The sequence below is a fragment of the Hipposideros armiger genome, unplaced genomic scaffold (assembly GCF_001890085.2).
Source record: "Hipposideros armiger isolate ML-2016 unplaced genomic scaffold, ASM189008v1 scaffold_18, whole genome shotgun sequence".
NCBI lineage: Eukaryota > Metazoa > Chordata > Mammalia > Chiroptera > Hipposideridae > Hipposideros > Hipposideros armiger.
In genome coordinates this window covers 2058625-2066325 of record NW_017731368.1, presented here as the reverse complement: position 1 = coordinate 2066325, position 7701 = coordinate 2058625, and the positions used below count along the sequence as shown (strand labels likewise).

Below are 7701 nucleotides of genomic sequence, written 5' to 3'. Positions count from 1 at the left end.
AGGCACGCTAGAAGCCATAATACAAGGGAGCAATGTTGTGGAAATTCTAAGGGGAAACTACTTCCCACCTAGAGTTCTATACCCAACTATCAAATATAAGGATAAAAAAAGACATTTCTAGATGTGCCAGGTCTCGTGAAATTTATTTCCCAAGTACCTTTCTCAGGAAGCTACTGGAGGGTGGGCTCCAACAAAACAAGAGAATAAACCAAGGAAAAGGAAGACAATGGGTCCAAGAGCAGGGTGGGCATTCAAGTCAGGAGGGAGAAGGGAATTCCCAGGGTGACAGCTGTGCCACAGACCTAGAGGGCAACTGATCCAGATGGAGCTGGGGAACAGGGCACTACAGGCGGCACGCCGCCAAAAGGAAAAAAAAAAAGGAGAAAACAGTTCCAAGTTTGACTGCATGGGGGTGGGGTAGGGTCCTTTCCCACAGATACCCTTGCTCAGCCTTGCTTGTCCCACCCTTCCATCTGACTAGAGAGGCCAACACACAGGTGGGACTCCCTTACCTAGAATTCAACTGGTTTAACAGTCACTAAATGCTGGGCAGGATTCTCCCCATACCAGGAGAAATCACATTTGCTGAAGACTTGGGTAACATGATTCCTCAAACCTGTGCGGTGACCCACAATGTGAGCACTCAGAGGACGTCCTGCTCGGTCACACGCAACCACAAGCCCAGGAGAAACCCCTAGCCCCTATCCAGCCTCTGGCTTCCTCTGCAGAGCAGCTGTAGACTTCCTCCCAGGGGCTGGCGCACACCCTGCCTTTCCCTGCAGAGGCCTGATGGGCAAAGCGGTGGATGTGTGTGGGCTCCCACATGTCACTCCCAGGTATCACCAGGGTATTGCACTCACCGCCACATGTCCCCCCTCCTCACTAAGGAACCGCCGGACATCACGGAGGGCTGCCAGGGCACACTGCCTTCAGAGGAGAAAACACAGAGTCAGCCAGCACCCAGACCTTGGCTGGATGTCGGTGGGTCAGGGACACGTCCTACGCAACACAGGAGAGAGGACGGCCCCTGGGCCCCCCCCTCTCTCTTTTCAAGGTTTCTCTTCTTTTTCCTTGAGATGACATTCAAGCTAAGTCTGCTCCTGAAGGGTGGAAGGCTATGTGTTTCTGCTTTTGGGAATACTTTTTGAAATACCACTTTTCTGAACTTTCAATTCTCATCTTACCATGTACAAATCCAGGCGGCCATTTTGCCATGTTCATGATTTCAAATTGTCATGCATGTTCCCTGACTGTCAATATAAATGCTCTTAAAACCAGATGTTTCCTTGAGTGTGGGCTAGTGGTGGGGAGAGGGGAGACACTATCGCTGGCCCTCAGGGCAACATTAAACTGAATACTCAATTTTCTTTCCTGGAAGAGAGAACTCCCCAAACCATCGCTTCTGAAGAGGGTGCTTGTCTCTCCCTCCTGCACCTATGTCCAGAGACCCTCTGGAAGGTGAAACTCTCACCATGATTGATACTGACTAGGCTATTCAGAACATCTCAGCCTTTTCATTGATTGCTGCTAACTAGGTAACTCGGGGTAGGGCTCCTAGATAGTCTCATGATGGGACGGGGTCACCAGAAAGACCAAGTGATAAGAGGGTTGAACTTTCAGCCCCACCCACCTACCTCCAGGAAGGGGGTGGGCTGGAGGTTGAATTGAGCTCTATAAAAACTCTTGAGGGCCGACCGAGTGGCACGATGGTTAAGAGTTGGCTTGGGACGCCAGAGGGCCGCGGTTCGGATCCCACATATAAGGGCCAGTGACACTGCCCTCTACAGCTAAGATGCTGAACAACAGCTCAACATGGAGCTGGGCTGCCATGAGTCGCTGGCGATGGCATAGGTTGCAGCCCCTGCTGCAGTGGGTTGCCATGGGCTACCGTGTGTAGCCAGCAGCCAGCATGAGCAGCCAGCAGCCCCTGTGAGAAGCCATCCAGAAGCCGGCAACTGATCTGCCTCGCCCGGGAAGAGCGCAATGATGGTGCCAACTTGGGCCAGTGAAGCAACGTCCTCCACAACTAGNAGCTGCTTTCCCTGTGTGCAGAGCTTTCAGAGCACACTTACCTGTTTATGTTTGCGAGGAGGGGGGTGGGATAGGGTGGGGAGCAACAGGAGGAAAAGGTGGGGCTTCTCAGGCATTGTACTTGGGTTCCTTCAGCTCAGAGCCCTCTGGTTGTGCTCATCTGAGCTCTCACTGTCTGGACCACGGGACCTTGGTTAAGGTTTAGGGTGTTGTACAGACACCACCAACGTTTACTGACAAATCCAACAGGAGCTGCTCCCGATAAGCCCCTCTACTGTGGTCACATCACAGAGCCATGAGGAGAAATGCTGTGCTGTGCAGACCAGGGGATACACAGACAACCAGAGAGAGGCTAAGCCAGCAAGCGTCATGTGGTTCCAGCCAGCTGGGACTGGCTGCAAAGGCCAGCTGTACTCATCCAGTCCAGAAGTCCAGGCCCCAGAAACCACCCCGCCACCAGCCGCTTGTTTTCCTCGGTTTACATGTATTGTATATAAGTGATCAAAGCACAAATTTATATTCCAGCTTTTTCACTCAGTGCCTAACATTCATTTTCCTGCATCTCTTTGGTATGGTTTATAATGACCGTGTTAACACTTTACCAAGGGGTCTCACAGTTATTTACTTAACCACTGCCCCCACTTACGTAAGACAGGACTTGGCAACAACGGCCAACAAGTCACACTCAGCCCACAGCCTGTTCTGGTAAACATGGTCGAGCCCCTTTATTTACATGCCGTCTACATTCCTTTTGCACTACAGTGGCTGAGTTGGCTGTCTGCCCCAAAGCCTAAAATATTTACTACCTGACCCTTTGTAGAAAGTTTGTTGACCGCTGCTGTAAGAACCCCAGCTGAATGCCCCCTTATGGGCCTAAAGACCCCACCCCGCCCACCACTCTCTGCTGCTGGATCTTTCTTTTCAGAGGGAGGCGGGCAGCTATCCCGCATGGACCACTACGCAGAGTCTGGGCACCGCTGCCCCCTTCTCAAAACACAGACTGTGCAAGTAAAGAGCATGTCATGTTCGCGAATGCCTGTGGGAAGGGCCTTGATTTTATGATGGAAAAGTGGGAAATTCTGACTCGCAGAACTCCAGATAAGGCAACAGGGGTTCTGTAAGTCGCCTCTAGCCCACGACTTCTGCTGCAAGGAAAGAAACAAAGAGAGCCAGACCATCTCTGCCTGTTGGGGAGGCCCCTCAGCCACCACCAAGTAGGATCCCCCCACCCTCTCATCAGAGCCGCAGGACACGGCGTTCTCCTCACTCACCTGTCCAGGTCCTCATCCAGAGACTCGTATGAATTCTCATAGCACTCGATGCGCCTCATGAAATCCTCTGCGGCCTCGTCACTGTCCCGGTTGACATAGTCAGGGCTGCCCAGTTTCACTTGCTGCCGGAGCAAGCCACACATAGACCAAGGATATACATCAGGGCTGGAGGCCAGGCAGGACCAGAGACCAAGGAGAATGCCAGGAAGGGGGTGGGGGAGCTGGGCCGGGGGCCAGGCCAAGGCTGGGGAGAGGGGTGAAGCCCAACCCCAAAGGGGCTGGTCCCATTAGGAAGAGTCCAGCAGCTCCCATACTGGTGCTAAGAGAGCATTACTGGGCACCCTGAGGTTGGAGTCCCTCATGGTTGTGGGACAGGGGGAGGCGGGGCCAGAGGGGCGAGGGGCCTGGAAGACCCTCCCCACCTGAACTATCTCCCCAAACCCAGATGTTCATTCCTTAGGTAAACTGGAGGCAGGGGAGATGGGTCAAGATTCTTCCTCTTTCAAAATACAAACACTACCTCTTACCCCCACCCTCCTCCCTGGGGGCTGAAGCTCCTGTCCATTATCCAGGGGATTATGAGGAGAAGGGAAGAGGAGTGAGCAAGAATGAATGCCCACGAGCCACACAACCCCCATACGAGTGGCCCTTGGGGTTCAGGCTCACCTGACCCAACATTCTACTGCCTCCCACCCCCTACCCCAAGATTCAGGAAGACCAAATTAAGGCCAGCCCAGGCACCAGTCCAAACCTGGAGAGGGACCTCACTGTCATAGGCCTGTATTGCTGTCCCAACAAGGTCAGATGCACCACTCACCACGATGTTAGCAGCTATGACCTCAGGGTCCACACAGATGGACTCAACGAAAAAAGTCTGCAGCAGGGACCAGGGCGGGCAGGAGGGAAGAGACCACAGACATCTTTAGGGCTCTGGGCCTGGCTCCACGGAGCTGCCTACCCCACTGAAGCCCAAGCTGAGCAGCCGGGGCCCTGAGGCCCTGCTTTTGGGGTGGAGGGCAGGGTCTAGAAGCTTGGAACCAAAGCAGGTGCTGCCCTATCCAGGACTCTCCCACCAAGACCCCAGCCTCCCCGGAAAGAAGACCCCAGGAGGAAAGAAGAAAGACCCCTCTCATCCCAAATCCACTAGGGAGCCTGCCTGCCTGAGCCCTGCCCGCACCAGGGGGCCATGAAAGGGGCCCCGGAGGGTCTGAACATGCCACGGCCCAACCAAGGAGTTGAGGCACAAGGTCTCACCTTGTAGCCATTCTGTTCCCCAAAATTAAAGATGGTCGCTCTCCGTTCTCGGGTGGTATTTGTTGCGTCAAAAACCTAGGACCAAACTGGGGTTAATTCAGCCTCTGGCCCTGGAGAAGGTAGGGAGTCACCTGACTGCTGCAGTACAGGGACTGGATTTCTCTCCAGGACCAGCTGCTGTCCAGGCCACCTGCCTGGCCAGTCTCCTTCAGACCTGCAACGGCTGGGCTGGTCCTCCCCTTCCTCGGGGAGCACACCCCAGGGAAGCTAGAAGGAGTGGGTGCCTTGCTCCCTGCAGGGCAGCAAATCTTTGGCATGGAGGAATGTACTCAGCACTGTTCTGCATACAGCAGGTGCTTAGGTCATGTTTGACCAACAGGACTTCCAGTGAAACGAATTAAACCTGGAGAACTGAACCCACATTTATTCCCACTCCATCCTGAGACCCCAAGATGGGAACAGAAGGATAAAGACAACAGGAGAGGAAAGGAGAGAAATGGGACATGTCCACGAAGTTCTGTAAGCAGTGACTGACTCAGAAAGGGAGAAACACCAAACATGAGCCCTTGCCAACCAGAACACACCTGCTTGTGCAGAACCGGGATGGTCAGGAGCGGACGCACAGGCATCTCTGACAAAAGGGACGAGGGTGCGGAGGAAATGGGGGGACTGGCTGCCTGTGCAACCAAGAGCCGGTGGAGCCCCAGGCCCGTCCCCACCTCATCCAGCCAGCTCTGCCCGCCTGGGGCCCACCCTGGGGCCAGCCACTCACCCGCCCGTCCAAGCAGCTTTTACAGCATCACTTTTTCAAAAGGGCAAAACCACTAACATGAAAAACGGAGACTAAATCAAACAGAATAAAAGAAACTTCAAGAAGATGAAGACAGGAAATGGAACAGAAGGAAATGTCAAAAAACTTACAATTATTATCTAAANCAAAACGACAGCAACTTGTCTGTTCCCCTTCCCCCAATTCCCCAGCGCTGTTCCCATTCCCCCAATTCCCCAATAAAAATCTTAAAAAAAAAAAATTTTTACAACAATGGTTTTTATACACTAGACAACAGGCAGAGCAGGACTGTGATCCTTGAGAGACGGGTCACGAGAAGCCTATGATGGCAGTGGCTTACTGCCCAGAGGCCATTCCTGGACTAAAGAGAGATAATCGGGGGAAAAAAATAGAAGACACAAAACAAGAACAAAATTGAAGTCCTCGGGCTTAAAAACAGGTCACTGGATGGGTTTAATAAAAAAACAGAAGTAAAGATAAGTGAACCTGAAGACACAGCGATAGAAACTATCCAAACTGAAGCTCAGAAAGAACAAAGGACAGAAACAACGGACAGAAGCTCAGTGACCTGTGGGATTATCCCACAGGTTATATATATTATACCAAGTGGTCTAATATACCCGTAGTTGGAGTCCAGGGTAGGACAGAGGGTGGCAGAAAATATAGTTGAAGAAATGATGGCGTAACATTTTGTCAAATTTGATATTTAGAAACCCAGTTATCCAAGAATCTCAATGAACTAACTCCAAGCAGGATAAACATAAAGAAAACCATACCAAGGTAAATCATAAATTCCTGAAAATCAGTGATAAAGAGAAAATACTAAAAACAGCCAGAAAAAAAGCAGACACATTATGTACAGAATGTAACATACTTCTTGTTAGAAACAATGCAACCCAGAAGACAATGGGACAGCATGTTTTAAATGATGCAACAAAAGGACAGCTGTGTGGGATCATCTCTTTTGCCCCACCAGGTCCTGCTTCTGCTTCTCTACCTGCTTTCTGCCCCAGGAGGCTGACCCTTGTGGACTGCATCCGCAATGCTCCCAGGGCCACTAATTTCTCGTTGGGCTAGGCCATGAGGAACCCTGGCAAAGGGTCACAGGGATGGAGGAGAAAGAGGCTGAGATGTTGATTCTCACGCTCCCTCCTGAAGGCGTTGTTTTCAGCCATCTAGTCCCTCGCTCAGGGTTCCATCCCATCAGGCTGCCCCTCCTTCACTGCTCCCTGTCCCCAAGTTCCTGTATCCTCCAGGTCTCCTTTCTCCTCTGCCCAAGGAAAGCAACGATCCCTGTTGCTGCAAGGTCAGGACAGTGCAATGTCTCTTGTGGTTTCCCTAGATCCTGCCCACACCTGGTAAACAGTCCCTTTATAAACCCTCATTGAATTAACCTAATTGGAGTGGCCATCTGTTTCCTTTTATGTCCCACAAATTCCTAAGTCATGAACTTTTTAAATGACTTCATAACAAAACATAAAAATATAGTGGGGAAAAAAGTAACAATGCAAAATTGTTTAAAATGCGAGAAAAATGAACAAAGTCATAATTATACTGTATCCAACATCTGACTATTGACTTATGAGGATCAAGCAGACAAAAAAAAAGACACAGAAGATTTGAATGATACAATTAAAGAAGTTGAAATGAATGACATACACACACAAACTTTTTCTTATGAAAATTTTCAACCATACAGGAAAGTAGAGACAATAGTATAACTCATGTACCTACCTCTTAGCCATAAATATTAACACACACAACCTTGTTTCAATTAAACCTACCCCTGCTTCCCTCTCCACATTCGATTACTTTGAATTACTTTGAATTCGATTACTTTGAAGAAAATGCCAGACATAATTTCATTTTACCTGAAATACTTCAATATAGGACTCTAAACATTAGAATACGTCATTATCACACATGCCCCAAAACTCATACAATTGGACAATGGACATATATTGGATAGTGTATCCAATCAAGAGACAACAGATCTTCCTTTCAAATAGCCATGAGATATTTATGAGAATTTACCATATGCTAGGCAATAAAGAAAGCCTCAAGGGACCAGCCGAGTGGCACATTGGTTAAGAGCTGGCTTAGGACACCAGAGGGTCCTGGTTCGGATCCCACAGATGAGGGCCAGTGACACTGCCCTCCACAGCTAAGATGCTGAATAACAGCTCAACTTGGAGCTGGGCTGCCGTGAGTCGCTGGCGATGGTGTAGGCTACAACCCCTGTTGCAGTGGGTTGCCATGGGCTACCGTGTGTAGCCAGCAGCCAGCATGAGCGGCCAGCAGCCAGCATGAGCGGCCGTTCAGAAGCCGGCGACTGATCTGCCTCGCCCGGGAAGA

General features: G+C 50.6%; 1 protein-coding gene and 1 long non-coding RNA gene across 3 annotated transcripts in view; both read right to left on the bottom strand.

Annotated features, from left to right (window-relative positions):
- PFKFB4 (6-phosphofructo-2-kinase/fructose-2,6-biphosphatase 4) overlaps positions 1 to 7701 on the bottom strand; it is a 41022-nt gene that overhangs the window by 25207 nt on the left and 8114 nt on the right. The gene's annotated exons all lie outside the window — the stretch shown is intronic.
- Positions 2100 to 5440, bottom strand: LOC109377511 (uncharacterized). 2 transcript variants are annotated; one of them, XR_002122888.1, is made up of 4 exons: positions 4557 to 5440; positions 4120 to 4176; positions 3303 to 3424; positions 2100 to 3176 (listed from the first exon to the last, which is right to left on the bottom strand). It is a non-coding gene; the product is annotated as an uncharacterized LOC109377511 (long non-coding RNA). The 2 variants fall into 2 exon arrangements; XR_002122889.1 differs by having other exon boundaries at positions 2100 to 3173.